The sequence below is a fragment of the Bactrocera dorsalis genome, chromosome 6 (assembly GCF_023373825.1).
Source record: "Bactrocera dorsalis isolate Fly_Bdor chromosome 6, ASM2337382v1, whole genome shotgun sequence".
Lineage (NCBI taxonomy): Eukaryota > Metazoa > Arthropoda > Insecta > Diptera > Tephritidae > Bactrocera > Bactrocera dorsalis.
In genome coordinates, this window is record NC_064308.1 from 14,858,178 (window position 1) to 14,884,575 (window position 26,398).

Below are 26,398 nucleotides of genomic sequence, written 5' to 3' on the forward strand. Positions count from 1 at the left end.
GAAAGGGTTTTGTATTCCTAATTTTTGTTTTGATCCAAAGAATATTTGAGTTATGTTAATTAGTTTAATAATTGTTTTTTTTTAAATAATTTTAATTACTTTTTTTGACAAAATAGACTTTAAGAACAATGATAATATATCTAAGTACAAATAAATAAATAATTACTGAATAATTAGTGCTTTATTTCTTTTATTCATCCCAAACGTCTTTTCGGTTACGCGCGCCCGCTCCCGTTACAAATGACCGCGCGCCCGCTTGAAGGTTAAATTTAAAAAAAAAAAGCCTGGGTGCAGCTTCCTTCTGCCATTTCTTCCGTAAAATTTAGTGTTTCTGACGTTTTTTGTTAATCGGTTAACGTACTTTTAGTGATTTTCAACATAACCTTTGTATGGGAGGTGGGCGTGGTTATTATCCGATTTCTTCCATTTTTGAACTGTATATGGAAATGCCTGAAGGAAACTACTCTATAAAGTTTGGTTGACATAGCAATAGTAGTTTCCGAGATATGTACAAAAAACTTAGTAGGGGGCGGGGCCACGCCCACTTTTCCAAAAAAATTACGTCCAATATGCCCCTCCCTAATGCGATCCTTTGCGCCAAATTTCATTTTAATATCTTTATTTATGGCTTAGTTATGACACTTTATAGGTTTTCGCCATTTTGTGGGCGTGGCAGTGGGCCGATTTTGCCCATCTTCGAACTTAACCTTCTTATGGAGCTAAGAAATACGTGTACTAAGTTTCAATTTCTACTCAAGTTACAGCTTGCACGGACGGACGGGCAGACAGACATCAGGATTTCAACTCTACTCGTCACCCTGATCACTTTGGTATACATAACCCTATATCTGACTCTTTTAGTTTTAGGACGTACAAACGGGGAATGTTTAGTTTAGTATCCCATTTGGAAGAGGCTTTGCGCAAAGGGGGAGGGGGCTGGGGGCTTGCTACCCCTCTCATTTGAAAGGTAATGAATGGAGCTTCTGAATAATAGCACCCTTCCCCCCTTAGGACCACGGGGGGCTCTAGGGCAGCCTCTTGAAAATGGTGTAAAATCGTAGTTTTTCCATATAATTTTCACTAATTATTATAAAATTTATGTATTTTTACGCATAGAGTGACTTTATGTTTATTATTTTTATTATTTCAATGAATTAAAGTGGAAATCCACTTTATTTAAATAATAAAAACACTGAAAATTAAAAATTGTATATGCATCGGTAATAATGCATGCAAGTAGTTGAAGTACCAAGATAACCCAACCAACCATTTATACAAGACCCCTAAATAATAAATTTGGGTTTTCATCGCGCGATCTTTTTTATTCAAATTTTGAATATATTTTCAGCATAATATACTACATACATTGAAACAAGCGCCGCAGGCGAAAATTTGAAATAAAAAATCGCGCGATTTTTTATTCCAAATTTTCATTATATTTTGAATATAATACATATATTACATTGAAACAAGCGCCGCAGTATATAAGACCTACCATTTTGATTCGTTGGATTATTACTATCTTCCTTTTGTGCTTATTTTCTTCGTCGTTTGACAGTTCATATTCAGTAATTTTGCTTACATTTCAAGGAACAATATAACACGTAATTGAAAGCTGTTTTACTTATTAAATTGTATATAAAATTGCAACTTAAAATCCATAATTTATCATTAATTCAATTAAATATATTTCAAAGAATGTGTGTGTGTTAAATTGGTTAAATTTTTTGCAAGCAGTGCAACAAAAACGTCAAAAGAAGAGAGCCATTGTTTGAGCAAATGTGAAAATGTGCGTTTTTTGCTTACTTATATCTAAAAAACAAATTAACATTTAACAATAAATTTACATTTAAACCAAAGTTTAATTCATTGGCTATCCGTGCTATATAAATTTAAAAAAATCCGTGCACGCATTTAAGAGGAATAAGCAGTGAAAATGAGATACTAAACTAAATCCAACCCGTACAAACAACCGTTATGTGAACAAAACTATGATACTCTCCTTAGCAACTTTGTTGCGAGAGTATAAAAATACTAAGCACTTCATAATATAAGTCACATTATTTATTTTTTAAGGATTTCAAAGTACCTTTTGTACATTATTGAGCACACTTTTGACAATATAGGACAATATTGTGTTTCGTCACTTTTTTAGTTCATAAATTTTAGACAACTTTTTCTCAAAACTACTAGAGCGTATTCACTGTCATTTCAAAACAACTTGACCGATTCATTTCAAACTTTGTACACATTTTTAACACATAAAATACCGCCCCAACGTTTTGAAATTTTTTTGTTTACATTAACACATTAAGTGCCAAGCGGATTTGACAAAACTCTTCTCCGGATCCCAAGGTGGGTTTTTGTTATAAAGCGATGTAAAAGTAATATATATTTATATCCGAGCCATTCCCGATCTGTTTTATTGTTTACTTTGGGTTTTATAATTGTTTTCGTACGCCGCGCTGTTTACTTTGTATTTATTAGTTTTATTTTGATTTTATTTTGGCTTTACTTTTTTATTTTAATTCTTTAGATTGATTTGTAAGAATTAGTTAAAAATGACGAAGCGAAAGGTTACAGAAAGTGAAATATTGAAGACTTTGGAAACGAGTGATGATTTTTTATTGATTATTGCCCACAATGTCCCAATACACCCCAATTATGTATCGATTGTTTTCCAAAATATACGCACCTTAAAAACTAATATTTACACTGAGAATAATCAAACACAAAATGTACCTCAGAGATTTTATAATAAAACAAACAAAAATTATTCTAGCGCTATGAAAATTGGACCAAATTTTTCTGCAAACATCAGCCTAACATAAAAACTTTCAAGTAATGACACACGAATGCGCACGATAAGGTGGAATGCGAAACATCCTCCGTTGTACACATTCGTGCGACTTGGCACCCCACGAAGTATTAGGAGTCATGGTACTCTATGTGTTAAGGGTGTTTTCCCCCTACAAAACGAAGGAATTTTTAGTGGAAAATAACAGTTTACACTTCAAGTGGCCGCCAAATTCGAAATATAAAACTGTCAAAGGACTTTGGGAAGAAAGATTATAATTTGAATAATTTCCTGCCGAGTTACGTTGAACACCGTTAATTGTCTTTTTTTTTTTGTTTTTAATTTTCTTAGGGAAGGTAGCTTAGAACCAGGGTACGAACATAGGATACTTTTTATATCTTTAAGTTAAAATCAATACAATTCAAAATCAGCAAAATAATACTTCAAATCATAAAAATGTGTTTAAAATTCATGTTATTTGAATAATTAATTAAACTCCGGTAAGTTGAAAAAGTTACAGCTGTTCAAAAATGAGTAAAAAAAAGAAGAAATTCGCCATATTTCGAAATTTTTGTATACAAAATGGAAGAATTCTACGCAAGCCACCATTCCCATTCTGGGAATGTCGATGTGAAAGATGCACCTTGCTCTGGTCGACCTATCGTTGAAAAATACGATGAAATTATGGAATTGACCAGAACCGTCACATGAGGAACTTAACATTCATCATCAAACGGTTTTGAACCATTTAAAAAATGCTGGCTACAAGAAGAAGCTCGATGTTTGGGTACCACGTGAATTGTCTGTAAAAAATTTAATGCACCGAATTCTTTCCCGAAACGCAATGAAATCGAACCAATTCTGAAGCGAATGGTAGCAGTAGACGAAAAGTGGAGTCAAAAAGATAAGTAGAAGTTTGATAAGAAATACGAAAAGACTACCCTATATATACACTAACCGACAAATTCGGCATTCGATTTGTTAGAAAAATTAAAATCTTTATACTAAGTATATGGGAGTTGGGGAAGTATCGACCCGATTTTATCTTTTTTTCCAAGGGAATGGATTTCTTCCTCTTCCTCTGCTTCCTTCGGCGGGTATTGCGTCGAATACTTTGTGAGCTGGAGCGTTATCGTTCATACGAACGACACACATTGGGATATCTGTGGCCGAAATTCAAAAATTTCATGTTGTCTGATTTGAATGAAAATTTCACAGTTTGTTACCAACTATTTATACATTATTTTCCCAAAGTATTAGGATTCTATCTGCATTAGTTTTTTGTCCAGAAATACCCAAAGAAAAAATTTGCATCAAAATCCATTGAAAAAAATTATGCATAAAAAATTTTGTGGAACAACATAATTTGGACGTCAAAATTTCAATGTTCTTCAAATTCAAAGTGGTGCATCTTTTTAGCGCTGTCTACCGCTGTCGACATACATATACCGAATTAAAGCCTGAAGTCTCAGCTAAACGATAAAAAAAAATTCAGCTGCCCCAAATTGCCCCCCTTGAAAAAAACAATGTCAGAATGTCACGAAGATGTAAAAGAGTTGCTAAAAGAGACTTGATAAAAGAGAATTTAGTTGTATGGGAGGTGGGCGTAAAAGAGGGCGGATATTATTTAAATTTAACACCAAGATATATAATGTCATAAAAATGCTATGTATCAAAAATCAGTGCTGTAGGTCAAAAATTAAGTTTCACCTTATATAGGAGGTGGGCGTAAAATAAAATTTTTTAAAAAATTTTTTTCATTTTTTTCTTGATTGGAATCCAAAACAATGATGTACCAAATGTCATTGTCCTGCGACAACTCCTTATATTTTTAGCCGCAGTATGCACTAGCAGAAACCTATGTGCGACATGACCTAACCAGCGCAGCCGCTGTCTCTTGATTCACTGAACTACAGGGTAGGCCATTTAAAGTTGACCCATCTGGCAACGCTGTAACTTTTAACAGCGCTGACAAATCGGCTAATGTCATACCGCGTTAGAAGCGTCATTCGAAGACAATTTATACCATGGAACAGTACACTCCAAAAGAACCCGCTGAAATTGTTCAGCTTTATATTCAAAATAACTTTTCAATTGTGTTAACTCAACGTGCGTTTCGCAAAAAACATTTCTCGTTGAATGGAGGCGTAAACAAGCAAAATTGCCGATTTTATGCCACCGAAAATTCTCAATTAATTGAAGAACAGCCTCTTTACGACCAAAAAGTAACAGTTTGGTGCGGTGTTTGCGCGAATATGATCATCGGACCGTATTTTTTCGAAGACGATGATGGAGCCACGACAACAGTCAATGGTGAGCGTTATCGAGCCATGATAACGGATTTTGTGATACCCATTATTCGCGAAAATGACATGGATAACTTCTGGTTTCAACAGGACGGGGCTACATGCCATACAGCTCGACCAACAATCAATTTATTGCGACCATTTTTCCCCGGGCGATTGATATCGAAAAATGGTGATGTTGACTGGCCACCGAGATCACCAGATTTGACGCCACCAGACTTTTATTTGTGGGGTTATTTGAAATCCAAGGTATACGCTAATAAGCCAAAGACCTTAGCTCAACTGAAAGCCAACATTCGACGTGAAACAGCCGCCATATCATCCGAAACATTGGCCAAAGTCATGGAAAATGTCGAAAAAAGAGTGCATTTAGCTGTCAAAGCTAAAGGTGCCCATTTACGCGATCATGCGGCATGCAAAGAAGTGACCAATGTCATGCGGAGACTCATTGCATGCAGGATATATATTGGATACGTCGGGGTCTATTCTGGATAAGTAGGAGTTTAACCTGCTACAGTATCCAAAACGAAGTTGCGCTAGGGTCACTCGCGTTTCTCGCGGCAACTGGAGCTCTTCGTCTGCAATAGGTGGTGGTTTGACTCCAAGAACGCCATTCACGGGAGGGAATCGGTGAAGGTGTTGATGGCTCCACTGTGAATGACGGTCAGTGCCTGTCGAAAGTTTGTTGCGTCCGAAGTCTGGTCAGCGTACTGTTCGATGTTGTCGACATAGTCGAGGCATGACCTCTTGATGCTCCTGGGAGGTGGTTCCGCTCCAAGCAGGTGGCTGTAAGGGTGATTCCTACGGAAACAACCCAGCAGGAACTGCCTGGAGAGGAGTAGATTATGCTCCTTTACTGGTAGCGTGCGCGTCTCACTGTGGAGGTGTTCAATGGGAGACATCAAGAGGCATCCCGTCGTGGTCCGGAGTGCTGTATTCTGACAGGTCTGAAGTTTCCTCATCTGCGTACCACTGCATCCAGGCGACCATATTGGTGCTGCATAGTTGAGGACCAGCCGGCCGATTACCTTGTAAGTTGCCAGCAACGTTTCTTTGTCTTTTCCCCATGTGCTGCCGGCTAGCGATTTGAGGATTTTGTTGCGGCTCTGTACCTTGGCGATAATCGCGGTCGTATGGGGAGAGAAGGAGCAAGACTATCGAGGATTACGACTAAAATCTTAGCGTTATTGACAGTCGGAATTTTGACGCCATCGACTGCAATATTAAGTTCAAGTCTATACTACTTCGTCCAGTTTGTGAATAAGGTCGCTGTGGATTTGGTGGGTGAAAGTTGGAGATTTCGTGCAGTGAGGAAACGAGAAAGGTCGGAGAGGTAGCCGTTTACTTTCGAACACATGCCATCGACTCCATTGCCCGACGTCAATATCGTGCAGTCATCTGCGTACGAGGTTATGGAAACTCCCTCTGGTGGTTGGGAAAGTTTCGAGATATAGAAATTAAACAGTAGCGGGAAGAGGACACCACCCTGCGGAACCCCCTGTTTAATTCTTCTTAGTTTGGATGTTTCACCTCGAAATAGTACGGATGACTGACGACCGCTCAAATAGTTCATGGTCCACCTCTTTAGCCCTGGAGGGAGAGTGGTCTTTTCGATGTCCTGCAGTAGCGTTGTTAGATTGACCGTGTCAAAAGCTTTTGACAGGTCCAACGCTACGAGGATCGTTCTTTCGCAGGGTGGTTTCTGGTTGAGGCCACGAACTATCTGGGCGTTTATGACCCTAAGTGCTGTGGTGGTGCTGTGCACTTTGCGGAATCCATGCTGGTGGCTAGCTAGGCTCAGGTGGTGAGTGAAGATCGGGAGTAACAAGGCCTCAAGTGTCTTCACTACTGGGGAGAGGAGAGTTATCGGACGATAAGATTCCCCTTTGTTGGCGGATTTCCAAGGTTTCAGTAGTGGGACCACTCTTCCGACTTTCCACACATCGGGTATTTGAAGAATGGTGAGCGACAGGTTGAGGACCTTGGTGAGATATTTTACTCCCGTCGATCCTAGATGCTTTAACATTAGCATGTTGATTCCATCAGGACCGATCTTGTCGATGTGTTTGCTGAACGTCAATTTGTTGTCGATGAGTATGCCTAGGTCCGTTACTTGTTCAACTACGTTTATTGCCTCATTATTTAGGTTGTAATTAGGTGGAGTGCATGAGTGCGACCGAGAAAATGATATGACAGAGCACTTTTTGATATTCAGATCAAGTTTATTCTTGTGGCACCAGGTCGAGAGTGTATCAATGTCACTTTGGAGAGTAACCGTATCTGGTTCGCAAGATATGGCTCTGAATAACTTTAGGTCATCTGCATAAAGCAGATAGTCAGATCTGAAGAAATCACCAATGTCATTAACAAATATATTAAAAAGAGTGGGACCCAAATGCGAACATTGCGGCACCCCAGATGTTACGTCATGCTTGATAGAGAGGTTACCATCAACTTTCACTTGGAATTGCCTACCAATCAAATACGACTATAACCAGTTAAATGCGTTACCTTGGATGTCATGCTTGCTTAGTTTACTCAGTAAGATGTTGTGATCCACTCTATCGAAGGCTTTGCGAAAGTCTGTGTAGATGGAATGAATTACTTTATCGTTGTTTAGAGATTCAAGCAGGTAATTGACGTAGATGAACAGGTTGGAGGTAGTCGATCTCCCACCGACGAATCCATGTTGTTTACTGGTGATGATGTTTGAGAAGAAAGCAGTCAGTTGAGGAAGAACTATCTTTTCAAAGAGTTTAGCAAGAGCAGATTGAATGCAAATTGGCCTATAGTTGGAGACATCTGCTTTTGGGCCGTCCTTATGAATAGGACACACAAAAGAGATCTTCCAATCAGTAGGGAAAGTACCATTGTGAAGCGAGAAACTGAAGATATGTGTGAGGTGTTCACTGAGGCTGGTGGCACATCTTTTGAAAAAGATGTTTGGTAGGCCATCAGGACCAGCTCCTTTCTTGGTATTCAAAGACATTAGACATTTGTGGACTTCACTGATACTGACAGCAAACTCATCTAAAATATTAATAGTTGCAGGCTCATTATTGGGTGACCCTGAATGTATACACTTTTGAAGAAGGATGCGAACATATTGCTGATCTCCAAGCCTGAGGTGGCTGTACAGTTGTTCCAGGACATGGTTGATGGGAAATCGCTGCTGCATCTTCTTTTGTTCTTGCCAAATGCCAGAAAGCATCAGTGTTCTCTTGGACCCGTAGTTCGACTTTGACTGACTTTTTGACTTTTATGTAGTTGTTGTAGCATTCAGCACTGAGTTGCTTGCATTCACGCCTGAGCCCACTAAACTTACTAGAGTTCGGACTAGTTTTGTGTTTCTTAAAGGTAGCGTGAGCTTTTTTCTTGAGTAGCGTTTTATGTTTCAGTTCACTTGGAAACCAACGAGGAAAGAGACTGTTTTTCGGTATACCAGCAGGAACATAGGTTGAGATACCAACATGTATTATGTCGTAGACAACTTTGATTTTGCTGTCTATGGAGAACGATGAGTAGAGATTAGACTAATCTGTGTTTAGATAAAAATTATTGAGGTTATCATATATAAATACACTAGAGGACCCGTCCACGCTTCACTGTGGCTGATACATAGATAATACTACTACCATCTATATGATTTCTATTAGTTGGATTATAACTATTAGTTAATGAGATATAATATTTTGTGAAGCAACTTGTGTTAGTTTACAAAAAAATGGATTATAAATCATTTCGTGTGTTAATAAAGCATTTGGCTTTTTGGGGAAAATACTGTTGAATTTGGGCTCAGGGAAATCCACCGTTGAAAAGATATTTGCTAACCTGGAAACAGGCGAAATGAGCAAAGTAGGTGCCTCGCAAGTTCATAATCCAACAAAAACGACGAATAACTGATTCTGAGAAGTGTTTAAGTGCTCTCTAAAGAATAAAGCCGAAATTTTTCGTCAGTGATAGAAACATAGCTCCATCATTTCCCACTGGAGTCCAATCGACAGTCATTGTAGTGGACTGCACATGATGAACCGGTTCTCAGGCGAGCAAAAACGAAAAAGACGGCGGGAAAGGTTATGACATCAGCCTTTTGGGAAGCACGTGCTATAATACATACTCAACGACTGATTACTGAACCAGTTATAATCTATTATACTGCGTATTTGGTTGCAGTTCTTTTCTTCTATTCCAAATATTTAGCAATTGTATTATTTTTGAGAAGACTGTTTAAAATTGTACGCATATATTTAAATGATTCCTACAAACATAAATTTTGAACAAATGCTTATGATTTAAAATATAATTTTTGTATTTATGAGTTGTATTAAATTTTGACATAAAGAGATAAAAGGTATCCTATGTCCTTACCCTGATTCTAAGCTACCTCTCCACCAATTTTGAGCCAAATCGGTTCAGCCGTTCTTGAGTTATAAATGGTGTAACTAACATCAACTTTCTTTTATATATATATAGATAATATAAACACATCCAACGATGATATTAGAGTTACAGCACTTAATTTTCACATATATTTGTTCTAGGCTATCATCGGGGATGTGGATGCGCTCAGCATGGAAATACTTTTTTAATGCTATGAGGACACCACCACCGCGTTCACTGATACTTGTGGAATTATTCTGTCTTGCCTGAAAATGTTAAATGTGTCGTCTAATACCTCCCCGTCGTGAATACTAGGATGAAGCCATGTCTCAGAAATACAGAAGGCATCGATGTGACTAGTTGACGTCGCAGAGATAAAATCACTGAGCTTAGTTCAAAGGCCTCTTACGTTCTGGTAATGGACTTGCAGACTAAATTGTGTTTCCCTTATCGATGATCGAGCGAAAATTTTTATCTACTAATTTAGGAACACCATTGACATACTTTATAGTCTTAGATGTATCACCATTCTTCGTTAAGGTATTTAACTGCGCTCGGAGGTTCTTGAGGTGGTTTAGCTGAGATGGAGTGAGATCAAATTTAAAGATCACTTTATTAGAACCAGCAGCGGGTTCCAGCGGTTTAGATTTGAGTATTGCGCGCGCTACAGTTGGAGATGGAGTTTCAACGAGAAGTGGACAATTGCGCCCGAGAGATGGGAGGCCCAAACGACGAATCTTAAACTGGTCCACGTTACCAGTCAAGTCCGGAGGCAAAACTGAGAGGATATTAGCTCTGTCCTCTTCAAGACGGTCTTTACCGTCTGCTTTCGCTGATTCAGTGACATTTAACAAGACGACGTTCGATTCACATCTCTTACGTTCAGCGAAGACATCTTCTGCTGGAGCAAGAACATTAGAGAAGTCTTTGAGCTTACCTTCAATAGTTTTCAGTCTGCTTTCAAGCCCAGTACATTTGTCGACCGTATGCTTGTGCTTCTTGGTTAGGTTCGAGACATCCTTCCTAATGTCAACAATATTCTTTTGCTGTCGAACGAGGCAACAAGTTTAGAATATTAGGCATCAAGCAGACTTTTTAACTTGCACATAGTTATATTGTCATCATCATCGCTATCGGATTTAGGGTCGTCTTCGGTGACAACACTAACCTCTAATTTACAGGGGTCACATTTCCATTCGAAGCCTTGCAACTTGATATTATTGGCTAATTCAGTGAATTCAGGTCTAGTGAGCCCAGTGCATTTAGAATGAGTCCATATACGGCAGCCAGTACATAATACACTTGGTGATTTAGCATGAACGATGGAATTGCATTTGCCACACATGTGCGTCGGCTGTGTGCTTCCTTTAGGAGGCATGTTGGGCATAAAAACTTAAAATTTCGGTAAAGGTCAGTATAAAGTAGCACAACACCACTCTAAATATCAAATTATGTTGTGGTTATATATTTTTTGGTTATGCTGCTACCTGCTCCATTTACTTAGTATATTGTGGGTAGTTCTTTTCTTCTCTTATCTATATATATAAAAATGAAATGGTGTATAGTTGTAACGCTAAAACTCGAAAACGGCTGAACCAAATGAAATACTTCCTTTGGGGGATTTGTTTGTTATTACCACGCGCAGGTCATGTCTTAAAATCAGAATAAAATATTAAGGGGGCGTGGCACCTCCCATACAAACTGAACTTTTCAAGGTGAATATCTTCAAAAGTGTTTAAGGTAGGAACATGAAAATTGGTATAGAGCTATAGGAAACAACACCGTTCTCACCCATAAAACTTGGCGTTATCGAAAAAGGGACGTGGTACCTCCCTTACAATCTTTAATTATTTTGGTTGTTAATCCACCATATATTTATCTCATTTTCCACCTAGCACGACATTTTGGTTGTTCTTGCTGCAGCGGTTATATGGTAATTTTGGTTGTGTTACGTGCTATTTTTGGTTTATGGAAATGACAGTTTTATGAAACAAACACAAATTAAATTAAACGTCAATTTTGCTTTGCAATCGAACACGCAAAATTTAGAGGGCAATAAAAATGTGCCTTGCTTTACTGATATATTGATATATTTTGTTTTAAAAAGTGAGTTATTTAGTGAAAGTGATTTAGCGTGTTGGCGAATACCGATTTATGTACATTGGAATTTATCATTCAATTGATCTGCTTCCTTAGTTTAATTCATTCATTTTTGGAATTTTCAAAGGTAAGTTATTGGTCCGTAAAACCTTATATGAACTTTTTGCAAATGAATGATCATTTCCAATTAGATATTTGTTAGAATCAGTACGTATGGTAACACTTCTCGGAGTTCCCAGGCCGCAAGGAGAACACGAAATAGCAGAGCACGTCAAAGGGAAAGTGTTATTGAGAAGATATCACCACGAAATAGACTGCTGGAGAGTAGCACGCACCAGTTAGAAGATGTCAACCAAACATACAATCAGCAAGAACGATTGACAAGAAAGGAAGTTCACAATCAGCAACAACGATCGAGAAGAAAGGAAGTTCGTGCTCGCCAAAGTGATGAAGTAAGATCACAACATGCGATTATTCGACGACAACAGCGGCAACATCTTTCTTTTGTGAACTTTGAACGGGCAGGTTTTCGATATGATCCAAACATTCAATATAGCGCATCTGTTCAAATCGGTCAGATGTCAGTAGTTTGTCAATATTGCAATGCAGTCAAATTTAAAAATGAACCGTTGCCAGAATTGCTTCCACCACCACAGCCATTGTTCCATCTGCTTTACGGTGAATCTCCTCACTCGAGTCGACCTATCGTTGAAAAATACGATGAAATTATGGAATTGACCAGAACCGTCACATGAGGAACTTAACATTCATCATCAAACGGTTTTGAACCATTTAAAAAATGCTGGCTACAAGAAGAAGCTCGATGTTTGGGTACCACGTGAATTGTCTGTAAAAAATTTAATGCACCGAATTCTTTCCCGAAACGAAATGAAATCGAACCAATTCTGAAGCGAATGGTAGCAGTAGACGAAAAGTGGAGTCAAAAAGATAAGTAGAAGTTTGATAAGAAATACGAAAAGACTACCCTATATATACACTAACCGACAAATTCGGCATTCGATTTGTTAGAAAAATTAAAATCTTTATACTAAGTATATGGGAGTTGGGGAAGTATCGACCCGATTTTATCTTTTTTCCAAGGGAATGGATTTCTTCCTCTTCCTCTGCTTCCTTCGGCGGGTATTGCGTCGAATACTTTGTGAGCTGGAGCGTTATCGTTCATACGAACGACACACATTGGGATATCTGTGGCCGAAATTCAAAAATTTCATGTTGTCTGATTTGAATGAAAATTTCACAGTTTGTTACCAACTATTTATACATTATTTTCCCAAAGTATTAGGATTCTATCTGCATTAGTTTTTTGTCCAGAAATACCCAAAGAAAAAATTTGCATCAAAATCCATTGAAAAAAATTATGCATAAAAAATTTTGTGGAACAACATAATTTGGACGTCAAAATTTCAATGTTCTTCAAATTCAAAGTGGTGCATCCTTTTAGCGCTGTCTACCGCTGTCGACATACATATACCGAATTAAAGCCTGAAGTCTCAGCTAAACGATAAAAAAAAAATTCAGCTGCCCCAAATTGCCCCCCTTGAAAAAAACAATGTCAGAATGTCACGAAGATGTAAAAGAGTTGCTAAAAGAGACTTGATAAAAGAGAAGGGTGGGCGTAAAATAAAATTTTTTAAAAAATTTTTTTCATTTTTTTCTTGATTGGAATCCAAAACAATGATGTACCAAATGTCATTGTCCTGCGACAACTCCTTATATTTTTAGCCGCAGTATGCACTAGCAGAAACCTATGTGCGACATGACCTAACCAGCGCAGCCGCTGTCTCTTGATTCACTGAACTATTTATGTCAATGTCGTCATATATCTCATACAGCTCATCATTCCATCGAATGCGATATTCGCCGTGGCCAATGCGCAAAGGACCATAAATATTTCACAGAAACCTTCTTTCCAAAACTCTAGGGCCAGCTGATCAGATGTTGTCATCGTCCATTCCTCTGCACCATATAGCGGAACGGGAATAATGAGCGACTGTTGTTGTTTTAACGGTTATTAGTCCCCGTTAGGATTGTAAGGGTTATCCACGCTGTCGTCGACGTTATCTAGCGGTAGGCCCAGGAAACGTGCTGTTTCGACGGGGTCGGACCGAAGGGGAAGGGGTGTTAGATTGGTGGGGGTGGGGGCGGCATGCAAAGAAGTGACCAATGTCATGCGGAGACTCATTGCATGCAGGACATATATTGGATACGTCGGGGTCTATTCTGGATAAGTAGGAGTTTAACCTGCTACAGTATCCAAAACGAAGTTGCGCTAGGGTCACTCGCGTTTCTCGCGGCAACTGGAGCTCTTCGTCTGCAATAGGTGGTGGTTTGGCTCCAAGAACGCCATTCACGGGAGGGAATCGGTGAAGGTGTTGATGGCTCCACTGTGAATGACGGTCAGTGCCTGTCGAAAGTTTGTTGCGTCCGAAGTCTGGTCAGCGTACTGTTCGATGTTGTCGACATAGTCGAGGCATGACCTCTTGATGCTCTTGGGAAGTGGTTCCGCTCCAAGCAGGTGGCTGTAAGGGTTATTCCTACGGAAACAACCCAGCAGGAACTGCCTGGAGAGGAGTAGATTATGCTCCTTTACTGGTAGCGTGCGCGTCTCACTGTGGAGGTGTTCAATGGAAGACATCAAGAGGCATCCCGTCGTGGTCCGGAGTGCTGTATTCTGACAGGTCTGAAGTTTCCTCATCTGCGTACCACTGCATCCAGGCGACCATATTGGTGCTGCATAGTTGAGGACCAGCCGGCCGATTACCTTGTAAGTTGCCAGCAACGTTTCTTTGTCTTTTCCCCATGTGCTGCCGGCTAGCGATTTGAGGATTTTGTTGCGGCTCTGTACCTTGGCGATAATCGCGGTCGTATGGGGAGAGAAGGAGCAAGACTATCGAGGATTACGACTAAAATCTTAGCGTTATTGACAGTCGGAATTTTGACGCCATCGACTGCAATATTAAGTTCAAGTCTATACTACTTCGTCCAGTTTGTGAATAAGGTCGCTGTGGATTTGGTGGGTGAAAGTTGGAGATTTCGTGCAGTGAGGAAACGAGAAAGGTCGGAGAGGTAGCCGTTTACTTTCGAACACATGCCATCGACTCCATTGCCCGACGTCAATATCGTGCAGTCATCTGCGTACGAGGTCATGGAAACTCCCTCTGGTGGTTGGGGAAGTTTCGAGATATAGAAATTAAACAGTAGCGGGGAGAGGACACCACCCTGCGGAACCCCCTGTTTAATTCTTCTTAGTTTGGATGTTTCACCTCGAAATAGTACGGATGACTGACGACCGCTCAAATAGTTCATGGTCCACCTCTTTAGCCCTGGAGGGAGAGTGGTCTTTTCGATGTCCTGCAGTAGCGTTGTTAGATTGACCGTGTCAAAAGCTTTTGACAGGTCCAACGCTACGAGGATCGTTCTTTCGCAGGGTGGTTTCTGGTTGAGGCCACGAACTATCTGGGCGTTTATGACCCTAAGTGCTGTGGTGGTGCTGTGCACTTTGCGGAATCCATGCTGGTGGCTAGCTAGGCTCAGGTGGTGAGTGAAGGTCGGGAGTAACAAGGCCTCAAGTGTCTTCACTACTGGGGAGAGGAGAGTTATCGGACGATAAGATTCCCCTTTGTTGGCGGATTTCCAAGGTTTCAGTAGTGGGACCACTCTTCCGACTTTCCACACATCGGGTATTTGAAGAATGGTGAGCGACAGGTTGAGGACCTTGGTGAGATATTTTACTTCCGTCGATCCTAGATGCTTTAACATTAGCATGTTGATTCCATCAGGACCGATCTTGTCGATGTGTTTGCTGAACGTCAATTTGTTGTCGATGAGTATGCCTAGGTCCGTTACTTGTTCAACTACGTTTATTGCCTCATTATTTAGGTTGTAATTAGGTGGAGTGCATGAGTGCGACCGAGAAAATGATATGACAGAGCACTTTTTGATATTCAGATCAAGTTTATTCTTGTGGCACCAGGTCGAGAGTGTATCAATGTCACTTTGGAGAGTAACCGTATCTGGTTCGCAAGATATAGCTCTGAATAACTTTAGGTCATCTGCATAAAGCAGATAGTCAGATCTGAAGAAATCACCAATGTCATTAACAAATATATTAAAAAGAGTGGGACCCAAATGCGAACATTGCGGCACCCCAGATGTTACGTCATGCTTGATAGAGAGGTTACCATCAACTTTCACTTGGAATTGCCTACCAATCAAATACGACTATAACCAGTTAAATGCGTTACCTTGGATGCCATGCTTGCTTAGTTTACTCAGTAAGATGTTGTGATCCACTCTATCGAAGGCTTTGCTAAAGTATGTGTAGATGGAATGAATTACTTTATCGTTGTTTAGAGATTCAAGCAGGTAATTGACGTAGATGAACAGGTTGGAGGTAGTCGATCTCCCACCGACGAATCCATGTTGTTTACTGGTGATGATGTTTGAGAAGAAAGCAGTCAGTTGAGGAAGAACTATCTTTTCAAAGAGTTTAGCAAGAGCAGATTGAATGCAAATTGGCCTATAGTTGGAGACATCTGCTTTTGGGCCGTCCTTATGAATAGGACACACAAAAGAGATCTTCCAATCAGTAGGGAAAGTACCATTGTGAAGCGAGAAACTGAAGATATGTGTGAGGTGTTCACTGAGGCTGGTGGCACATCTTTTGAAAAAGATGTTTGGTAGGCCATCAGGACCAGCTCCTTTCTTGGTATTCAAAGACATTAGACATTTGTGGACTTCACTGATACTGACAGCAAACTCATCTAAAATATTAATAGTTGCAGGCTCATTATTGGGTGACCCTGAATGTATACACTTTTGAAGAAGGATGCGAACATATTGCTGATCTCCAAGCCTGAGGTGGCTGTACAGTTGTTCCAGGACATGGTTGATGGGAAATCGCTGCTGCATCTTCTTTTGTTCTTGCCAAATGCCAGAAAGCATCAGTGTTCTCTTGGACCCGTAGTTCGACTTTGACTGACTTTTTGACTTTTATGTAGTTGTTGTAGCATTCAGCACTGAGTTGCTTGCATTCACGCCTGAGCCCACAAAACTTACTAGAGTTCGGACTAGTTTTGTGTTTCTTAAAGGTAGCGTGAGCTTTTTTCTTGAGTAGCGTTTTATGTTTCAGTTCACTTGGAAACCAACGAGGAAAGAGACTGTTTTTCGGTATACCAGCAGGAACATAGGTTGAGATACCAACATGTATTATGTCGTAGACAACTTTGATTTTGCTGTCTATGGAGAACAATGAGTAGAGATTAGACTAATCTGTGTTTAGATAAAAATTATTGAGGTTATCATATATAAATACATAATATAAACACATCCAACGATGATATTAGAGTTACAGCACTTAATTTTCACATATATTTGTTCTAGGCTATCATCGGGGATGTGGATGCGCTCAGCATGGAAATACTTTTTTAATGCTATGAGGACACCACCACCGCGTTCACTGATACTTGTGGAATTATTCTGTCTTGCCTGAAAATGTTAAATGTGTCGTCTAATACCTCCCCGTCGTGAATACTAGGATGAAGCCATGTCTCAGAAATACAGAAGGCATCGATGTGACTAGTTGACGTCGCAGAGATAAAATCACTGAGCTTGGTTCAAAGGCCTCTTACGTTCTGGTAATGGACTTGCAGACTAAATTGTGTTTCCCTTATCGATGATCGAGCGAAAATTTTTATCTACTAATTTAGGAACACCATTGACATACTTTATAGTCTTAGATGTATCACCATTCTTCGTTAAGGTATTTAACTGCGCTCGGAGGTTCTTGAGGTGGTTTAGCTGAGATGGAGTGAGATCAGATTTAAAGATCACTTTATTAGAACCAGCAGCGGGTTCCAGCGGTTTAGATTTGAGTATTGCTCGCGCTACAGTTGGAGATGGAGTTTCAACGAGAAGTGGACAATTGCGCCCGAGAGATGGGCGGCCCAAACGACGAATCTTAAACTGGTCCACGTTACCAGTCAAGTCCGGAGGCAGAACTGAGAGGATATTAGCTCTGTCGTCTTCAAGACGGTCTTTACCGTCTGCTTTCGTTGATTCAGTGACATTTAACAAGACGACGTTCGATTCACATCTCTTACGTTCAGCGAAGACATCTTCTGCTGGAGCAAGAACATTAGAGAAGTCTTTGAGCTTACCTTCAATAGTTTTCAGTCTGCTTTCAAGCCCAGTACATTTGTCGACCGTATGCTTGTGCTTCTTGGTTAGGTTCGAGACATCCTTCCTAATGTCAACAATATTCTTTTCGATGGAAGACTTAAAACTATTGAATTTGCTGTCGAACGAGGCAACAAGTTTAGAATATTAGGCATCAAGCAGACTTTTTAACTTGCACATAGTTATATTGTCATCATCATCGCTATCGGATTTAGGGTCGTCTTCGGTGACAACACTAACCTCTAATTTACAGGGGTCACATTTCCATTCGAAGCCTTGCAACTTGATATTATTGGCTAGTTCAGTGAATTCAGGTCTAGTGAGCCCAGTGCATTTAGAATGAGTCCATATACGGCAGCCAGTACATAATACACTTGGTGATTTAGCATGAACGATGGAATTGCATTTGCCACACATGTGCGTCGGCTGTGTGCTTCCTTTAGGAGGCATGTTGGGCATAAAAACTTAAAATTTCGGTAAAGGTCAGTATAAAGTAGCACAACACCACTCTAAATATCAAATTATGTTGTGGTTATATATTTTTTGGTTATGCTGCTACCTGCTCCGTTTACTTAGTATATTGTGGGTAGTTCTTTTCTTCTCTTATCTATATATATAAAAATGAAATGGTGTATAGTTGTAACGCTAAAACTCGAAAACGGCTGAACCAAATGAAATACTTCCTTTGGGGGATTTGTTTGTTATTACCACGCGCAGGTCATGTCTTAAAATCAGAATAAAATATTAAGGGGGCGTGGCACCTCCCATACAAATTGAATTTTTCAAGTCGAATATCTTCAAAAGTGTTTAAGGTAGGAACATGGAAATTGGTACAGAGCTACAGGATAACAACACCACTCTCACCTATAAAACCGGGGGCTATCGAATAAGGGGGCGTGGTACCTCCCTTACAAACTAAATTTTTTAAGCAAAATATCTGTGAAAGGGTTCAAGGTAGGGACCTGAAAATTGGTATAGACCTATATGGTATCAAAAGCCTTCTTACACATAAAAGAAGGGGTAATCGGAAGAGGGGGCGTGGCACCTCCCATACAAACTGAACTTTTCAAGGTGAATATCTTCAAAAGTGTTTAAGGTAGGAACATGAAAATTGGTATAGAGCTATAGGACACAACACCATTCTCACCCATAAAACTTGGCGTTATCGAAAAAGGGGACGTGGTACCTCCCTTACAATCTTTAATTATTTTGGTTGTTAATCCACCATATATTTATCTCATTTTCCACCTAGCACGACAATTTGGTTGTTCTTGCTGCAGCGGTTATATGGTAATTTTGGTTGTGTTACGTGCTATTTTTGGTTTATGGAAATGGCAGTTTTATGAAACAAACACAAATTAAATTAAACGTCAATTTTGCTTTGCAATCGAACACGCAAAATTTAGAGGGCAATAAAAATGTGCCTTGCTTTACTGATATATTGATATATTTTGTTTTAAAAAGTGAGTTATTTAGTGAAAGTGATTTAGCGTGTTGGCGAATACCGATTTATGTACATTGGAATTTATCATTCAATTGATCTGCTTCCTTAGTTTAATTCATTCATTTTTGGAATTTTCAAAGGTAAGTTATTGGTCCGTAAAACCTTATATGAACTTTTTGCAAATGAATGATCGTTTCCAATTAGATATTTGTTACGACGTCAAGAATCAGTACGTATGGTAACACTTCTCGGAGTTCCCAGGCCGCAAGGAGAACACGAAATAGCAGAGCACGTCAAAGGGAAAGTGTTATTGAGAGGGTATCACCACGAAATAGACTGCTGGAGAGTAGCACGCACCAGTTAGAAGATGTCAACCAAACATACAATCAGCAAGAACGATTGAGAAGAAGGGAAGTTCATAATCAGCAACAACGATCGAGAAGAAAGGAAGTTCGTGCTCGCCAAAGTGATGAAGTAAGATCACAACATGCGATTATTCGACGACAACAGCGGCAACATCTTTCTTTTGTGAACTTTGAACGGGCAGGTTTTCGATATGATCCAAACATTCAATATAGCGCATCTGTTCAAATCGGTCAGATGTCAGTAGTTTGTCAATATTGCAATGCAGTCAAATTTAAAAATGAACCGTTGCCAGAATTGCTTCCACCACCACAGCCATTGTTCCAGCTGCTTTACGGTGAATCTCCTCACTCGAGCCATTTCTTAAAGCAAATTGTAAATGAACAAAACTACAATCCAACGTTTAAGGTATTTTTGCCAAACAATATTCGACAGAAACTACAGAGCTTTCCTCCAATTATACACGTTCATGGGCAAATGTTTCATCTCGCTGGATCGCTGTTGCCGCATCCAGATCAAGAATACAAATATCTCCAAATTTACTTTCTGGGAGATTCACATGATGAAGTAAATCGGCGTTGTGCTATCTTCAATACAACGAAAAGAGAAATAATCGAACAATTGCAGCAAATGTTACACGAACACAATGGCCTCATTAAACTGTTTACGATTTCGTTGGAACGTATGCCAACAGATGATCATAGTATAATCATACAAGCGGACAAAAGACCAACAGGGTCACATGAAAGACAATATAATGCACCTACAGTTAGCGAAATATCAGTTGTTGTTGTTGGAGAAAATTTGCAGTCGCGTGATATTGTTATAAAACGTAGAAATTAAAACGCACTAAAACGGATAAGTGAGACACATCGGTCTTACGACGCAATGCAATATCTACTCATGTTCTGCCGTAGAGAAGACGGATATCACTTAGGATATAAGATGATAAATCCGGTGAATGGTTAGTAAAACAAAATGTTTGTTAGCTACTTCATATGGGTAATTTAAGCTTTTAGGTGTCGAGACAAATAAAAAAGTCAGTTCAATGAAGTTTTACGCATATCGAATGATGATTCGCCAAAACTATGACAACCATTTACTGAGATATGGACGGTTATTTCAACAGTATGCAGTTGACATGTATGTTAAAGTTGAGACAGAACGACTTAATTACATGCAATACAATCAGTCGAAGTTGCGATCTGAAGAGTATATTCACTTAAGAGATGCAATGAATGGTGATGCGGATATTACAGATATTGGTCGACTCTATATTTTGCCATCGACATACATTGGCAGTCCTAGACACATGCATGAGTACTCCCAGGATGCGATGACTTACGTGCGCAATTATGGACGGCCGGATTTGTTTGTTACATTAACTTGCAATCCAAAATGGCCAGACATTACGAATCTATTGCATCCCGGTCAATCACAAAGCGATCGCCACGATGTTACAGCACGCGTGTTTAAACAAAAACTCAGATGTTTGATGGACTTTATTACGAAACAACGTGTATATGGCACTGTTCGATGCTGGATGTACTCATTGGAGTGGCAGAAGAGAGGTTTGCCCCACGCACACATTCTTCTTTGGATGGTGGAGAAAATTACACCTGACCAAATCCGCCGAAATTCCTGATGTTGAAATAGATCCAGAGTTGCACGAAGTGGTGATGGCCAATATGGTTCATGGGCCATGCGGAGAACACGATCCATCTTCGGTTTGTATGTCGGACAGTAAATGCAAAAAACGCTGTCCCCGTGCTTTTATTTCGGAAACTTAAACTGGAAACGACGGATACCCTCTCTATCGGCGTCGCTCACCCTCTGATAATGGCAGAAAATTCATCACTCAATTGAAAGGAAAGAATTTCATGGTTGATAACACATGGAGCGTTCCATATTCGGCAATTTTGTCTAAGGCATTCAAAACACATATAAATGTTGAGTATTGCAGTTCAATAAAATCAATTAAGTATGTTTGCAAATATGTCACCAAAGGAAGCGATATGGCGGTTATTGGCGTTGAACGAGATGAAATTAGCAAATTTCAAATGGGCAGATATGTGAACTGCAATGAAGCAATCTGGAGAATATTTTCATTTGCAATTCATGAACGCCATCCTACTGTTGTGCATCTGGCAGCTCATTTGGAGAATGGCCAGCGAGTTTATTTCAAAGCAGAGAACATAGTACAGCGAATGGAAAAACCACCAGCAACCACTTTAACAAGTTTCTTTGCAACTTGCGCCAGTGATCCGTTCGCGAGAACATTGCTTTACTCGGAGATGCCTCGGTATTATACATGGAATGCGACGTCTTTCCCCCCGCGCAACATAACCCTGGCAATATTGACAAACTACTGACATCTGACCGATTTGAACAGATGCGATATATTGAATGTTTGGATCAAATCGAAAACCTGCCCGTTCAATGTTTACAAAAGAAAGATTTGTAAAAAATTTGTTAAAGTATACACAATGAAATTAGGAAAAATCGTTCATATTCTATTAAAACCAATACCGGTGTAATTTTTGAAATGAAAAAAAAAATCTATTTTGGGCAGAACGAAGTTTGCCGGGTCAGCTAGTATACATATACAATAATATAAAATAAAAAGGTCTAATTTGGGTCTGGGACAGGTATTGCTTCCCAAGTATCTTCCAGGCTGAAGTTTTTGCCATTTGTCAGTGCGCTGAAGTCAACCTCAGCCGCAACTATCGCAACCAGCACATAGCTATTCTCAATGATAGTCAAGCGGCACTAAAAGCGATCTTATCATATGGGACCAAATCGTTCTTAGTCGAGGAATGCATAGAAAGGCTAAACCGCCTGTCCTTGTGCAACCGGGTCCACCTAATGTAGGTGCCAGGGCACAAAGGAGTAAAAGGAAATGAGAAGGCCGACGAACTGGCCCGCGATGCGGCAGCGTCCAAGATGTTGAGACCAGAGCCATGCATAGCGGTAGGACCCCACACTCTTAAGGAGCTGCTCCGCACGGAGGAGAGAGTGGAGAGAGAACGTCACAGGCGGCAGGCAGCAAGTATGCGCCACGCCAAGCTGCTTCTAGGAGAGTACAATCTCTCCAGGCTTAAGGAACTAATTCATTTCCCCCGTGAAAAATTCCGTCGTCGTGGTGCATTACCTCAAATAACATATCTATCTATCTATGGAAATCGTTAAATTTTTGTCAAATAAAAACAAAAACTATTATTCGTATCAATTGAAGAGCTCTTAGGGCTTAGTTATCGTAATTAAGGGTATAGAGTCCGCCGTAGACCCTAGTGAAGTTCAAGAAACATTGGAAGAATGCGGTTTTGCTATTACAACAGTAGTAAATATATTTAATAGAAACCAAATAAACTTAAAAACAATGAAACACATCCAATATATAATTTGAAATATTTGCTGCATCGTAGAGTAACTGTTGAAGAACCACATAAAAAAAACGGTCCGGTACAATATAAAGGGTGATTTTTTAAGAGCTTGATAACTTTTTTTAAAAAAAAAACGCATAAAATTTGCAAAATCTCATCGGTTCTTTATTTGAAACGTTAGATTGGTTCATGACATTTACTTTTTGAAGATAATTTCATTTAAATGTTGACCGCGGCTGCGTCTTAGGTGGTCCATTCGGAAAGTCCAATTTTGGGCAACTTTTTCGAGCATTTCGGCCGGAATAGCCCGAATTTCTTCGGAAATGTTGTCTTCCAAAGTTGGAATAGTTGCTGGCTTATTTCTGTAGACTTTAGACTTGACGTAGCCCCACAAAAAATAGTCTAAAGGCGTTAAATCGCATGATCTTGGTGGCCAACTTACGGGTCCATTTCTTGAGATGAATTGTTGTCCGAAGTTTTCCCTCAAAATGGCCATAGAATCGCGAGCTGTGTGGCATGTAGCGCCATCTTGTTGAAACCACATGTCAACCAAGTTCAGTTCTTCCATTTTTGGCAACAAAAAGTTTGTTAGCATCGAACGATAGCGATCGCCATTCACCGTAACGTTGCGTCCAACAGCATCTTTGAAAAAATACGGTCCAATGATTCCACCAGCGTACAAACCACACCAAACAGTGCATTTTTCGGGATGCATGGGCAGTTCTTGAACGGCTTCTGGTTGCTCTTCACCCCAAATGCGGCAATTTTGCTTATTTACGTAGCCATTCAACCAGAAATGAGCCTCATCGCTGAACAAAATTTGTCGATAAACACATTTCGAACCGAACACTGATTTTGGTAATAAAATTCAATGATTTGCAAGCGTTGCTCGTTAGTAAGTCTATTCATGATGAAATGTCAAAGCATACTGAGCATCTTTCTCTTTGACACCATGTCTGAAATCCCACGTGATCTGTCAAATACTAATGCATGAAAATCCTAACCTCAAAAAAATCACCCGTTACTAAATGCCAAGAATATGGACATACTAAATCATATTGCACTCTACGCAGTGTTTCTGTGGTATGTGGTGATTTACATCCCACTTCAAAATAAACCTTTAAGAAAGAAGAATTAAAAGAAAAATGCAGCAATTGTGGAGGAAATCACACTTCTAACTACAGTGGTTGTCCTGTATATAAAGATTTGAAATCGAAGTTGTCACAGGGTATTCAAGCACGTCGTAACCACATGTTACAAATAATGAAATTATAGCAACGTCAGAGAAAAGTTCAAATCCTATTACTTCTATCAACAATAATATGCCAGGAAGCTATGCAAATGTGGTGAAAGGCAACACTGTGCAAATGCAACTGCCGCAAAATCCTCCAAATGGAGGGGACTTAAACTTGACGGCCATATACTGCCCACCGCGGTTTAAAATTACAGAAATCCAATTTTAAGACTTTTTTGGAATACTAGGTCAAAGATGTCTAGCAGGTGGAGATTACAATGCAAAACACGCGTACTGGGGCGTCTTATTAATCCGAAAGGACGACAGCAGTATCAAACTGTTATAAATAGGCACAATAACCTTGAAATAATATCTCCTGGTAAGCCGTCATATTGGCTTAGTGATCGTAACAAAATACTAGATTTAATAAATTTTGCTGTAATCAAAGATATAGATAAATCGCAGATAACAGCTGATGCATGTACTGATCTATCTTCTGATCACTCTCCGGTACTAATAAAGATATGTGAACAACCCCTATTCGTTAATCCAAAAGTGAGTCTAACTTATAAAACGAATTGGCTAAAATATAAAAAATACGTGAGTAGCCACATTAATATTGAGTACAAAATAAATACAGGAAGAGTTATTGATGAAAGCATAAGAGAAGTCAGTGATATAATAACGAACGCAGCTGTCTTAGCAACACCAAACAAAAACTATAAACCGCTTGGTCCCAGAAAAGTCACTAATAGAGAAATAGAAAAGCTTGTAAATAAAAAAAGGCGTGCAAGACGTGAATGGCAGATAAATCGTTCCCCTTCCACTCAGCTTCAACTAAAATCTGCTGTACGTAAATTAAAAAAAGCGCTTAAACGTTAGGAAGAATTGAACACCGAATTGTATATAAAGAAACTGTGTCCAAATTCAAACAAGCAAAATTCCCTTTGGAAAGCCCAAAAGTCCATGAAGTCACCAAATGACTCCAACTTGCCTATACGAGACTTGGGTGGAAATTGGGCTCGAAGTGACGAGGAAAAGACTAATTGTTTTGTTAATCACCTAGAAAAGGTATTTCAACCTAGTTTGCCAAAGAACAACTTTAAGCTGTCAATCTTACCCAACACAGCTAAAGAGTCACTCGAGTCTTTTAAGACATCACCTTCTGAAGTTATTGGAATCATCAAAGAACTTAATCCAAAAAAGTCGCCGGGGCATCATAATATTTCCCCAAAAATGTTAATTGAGTTACCAATTATTGCTGTAGCGGTGCTCTTCAATGCAATTCTTAGCTTCGGATACTATCCAGTTTCATGGAAAAAGTCGCCGTCTTCATACAGACCAATCAGTCTTCTACGCTGTCTTTCTAAAGTATTTGAGAAAGTATTACTATCAAATATGTCTCCTTTCCTCAACGAAAATAATACAATACCAATGCATCAATTCGGATTTAGTGCGAAACATGGCACAATAGAGCAAGTCAATAGAATTACTAACGAGATAAGGAAACCATTTGAGCACAGGAAGTACTGTTCAGCAATATTTCGAGATAAAAAAAAATCTACCTTTAGAATTGTATAAAACATTGAAGTCTTATTTAAATAATAGACAATTTATGATAAAAGTAGAAGATTTCATATCTGATGAAGGACATATAAGGAGCTGGTGTACCACAGGGCAGCGTTTTAGGCCCAACTCTATATCGCTCATTTGCTGCAAGACCGGCATAATTCAAAAAACGTGATTTTTGAGTTAATGCTGCAGAATTGTTCGTTATATCATACTTCATGTTGAGTGAAAAATTCATATGAATACCTCTTATATGCTCCGCTTGAGAAGAGGTGTAAGGTTGGAGTCACCGTGTAAGGTTGTAGTAAGTTGAAAACTTTAAACGCGTTTTCTGGCGAATCGATTTTTTTGACTTATGCCGGTCTTGCAGCAAATGAGCGATATGTACACCATATATACAGCAGATCTTCTAACAGCTAACTAACTGTGTGCTGTAACAACTGCCACATTTTAGTATCAAGAATATTAGCGGAGCATTTAAGTTCTGTCGAAGAATGGCTAGCGAACTGGCGTATAAATGTGAATGAACAGAAGCGTAAGCATGTTACATTTTCACTTACACCAAAACTGTGCCCGGCAGTAAAAATAAACAATATTTTAGTACCCCAAGCGAACGAAGTAACA

General features: G+C 39.4%; 1 protein-coding gene and 1 long non-coding RNA gene across 2 annotated transcripts in view; both read right to left on the reverse strand.

Annotated features, from left to right (window-relative positions):
- Positions 1-26,398, reverse strand: part of LOC125779184 (PRA1 family protein 3) — a 51,998-nt gene that overhangs the window by 4,479 nt on the left and 21,121 nt on the right. The window lies entirely within an intron of this gene.
- Positions 117-23,453, reverse strand: LOC125779224 (uncharacterized). The gene is made up of 2 exons (XR_007423193.1): positions 18,827-23,453; positions 117-18,542 (listed from the first exon to the last, which is right to left on the reverse strand). It is a non-coding gene; the product is annotated as an uncharacterized LOC125779224 (long non-coding RNA).